Raw genomic sequence first — 1,961 nt, 5'->3', positions numbered from 1 at the left:
ATAGCCCAGTCAAGATGGTATTTTCTTCATCTCCTACTCTTGTATTTGCGCACTTTTAAAAAATGACTTTCTGAAACGAACTTCCATTATGCAGCTGAGGAGTACATTTTCATTGCACATCTTATGTAGTGTTGTCACTACATAAATAAATGAAGTTTGTACGAAACGTACGTACTGCTATAACCTAATATATTCTTGTTGCTTTTCTTCAAATATATATGCATATATATATGTATGAATAAGAAACTACAAACAAAATATACATCTAAATCATTCTTCACAACAACAGTAACATCCTCAACAACAAATACAAAAGCAACGTCAACAGCAATAACAGCATCATTAACAACATCAACAGGAAACATACTAACTTTACAACAACCGTTACAACTAAAACTGCTAAAACAAAATTTAATGTCTACACAAAACGTAACCATCAACCGCACTGTTGTGAGTTAAAGCAACAGTGAGGTGAAGGACTACTGAATTGAATATGCCTGCACTGAAAGTGGGATATGTCGAAATGCGTGGCCTGCCAAGTCGCTTGTTTGATGATCCTTCAAGTCATTTTCGATATGGCCGCCACTAGTAGGTCAAGCATTCTGGAAAGCATGCATTAGCTTCCGTTTTCGAAGACTTCGAGCTATTCTCATCTTGTGGTCTGTCGGAAGTTAGAATTTGTGTACCAGTGCTCTCCTGGAAATACTTACATCTCACAGTGTTGGCAACCTCCTTGAACCCGTTTCCTTCGTTTCCAAAGATTATAAGCTAGAGCGGCCGGCGCTTAAATGTTTATGTAAACTGACCCTTGAACTACAGGCGCTGACGCACTTGGAGCAAATATGCATGTTTTGGTTGGATAGAGATCGTAGTAATGATTCTTCCCTTTTTGGCATTCTTCATCCACCGCCGCAGTTGATCTGGTTTTCTCGAAATTGTTTGTAACGATCTGGATGCAATCTTGCTACGCACATCCCCACATCCTGGGTGGATCGGTGTTTCATTCGATCTTCTAATCACTTCCGAGAACATATAGTCATTTGTACGCAGATATACATATAGTTATATACACATTTACATACGCAGATTGAAGAATACACACAAACACACATATACATATGCATATATATATATATATATATATATATATATATATATATATATAATATAATATAGGATAAAATCTTTATAAGAATTTATCAAGTAGTCAGCGTGAAAAAAACCCATGAGGAAAAAGACTCATCGTTTTTTTCCATAAATATATATAATTTATATAAGGGCATTAACTATATAGTAATGCCTCACGCTTAGATGGACTAAATAAGTAAAAGACTATCCAAAAATAAGCAACTACTTTTTGAAAGTTGCATTCCCTCGCTTTCGGTAAATATGTTGCTTATTTTTGGGTAGTTTTTGACTTATTTAGTCCCTCTAAGCGTGAGGCATTACTATATAGTTAATGCCCTTATATAAATTATATATATTTATGGAAAAAACGATGAGTTTTTTTCCTTATGGGGTTTTTTCACGCTGACTAGATCAATTCTTATAAAGATTTTATCCTATATTATATTATAAATAATTAGAATAAATTCAGTGCTGAATATTATTCTGTATAAGCACGTGTTACTGAGATGCAACCGGATAAATTCTAACCTCTTTCAAGGATATATAATGATGAACAGAAGTCATCGTACTATGTTGGGTACATCGCGGTATGTTGATTTTGTTTATTTTTTATGCGTCTCGACCATACGTGTACTGATGAACAAAAGATGCAGCTTACTTCACAGTTTTTGCTGTATTAATTGAGAAACCAGTGGTTTGCCGTTAAGTTAAATGTTTTTAGGAGATTAATTTTTGAAGGTTGCATTCCCTCGCTTTCGGTAAATATGTTGCTTATTCTTTGGTAGTTTTTGACTTATTTAGTCCCTCTAAGCGTGAGACATTACTATATAGTT

This window comes from Octopus bimaculoides, chromosome 29, assembly GCF_001194135.2.
Source record: "Octopus bimaculoides isolate UCB-OBI-ISO-001 chromosome 29, ASM119413v2, whole genome shotgun sequence".
Lineage (NCBI taxonomy): Eukaryota > Metazoa > Mollusca > Cephalopoda > Octopoda > Octopodidae > Octopus > Octopus bimaculoides.
The sequence above is the reverse complement of the archived record's forward strand: the minus strand, read 5'-3'. Positions refer to the sequence as shown.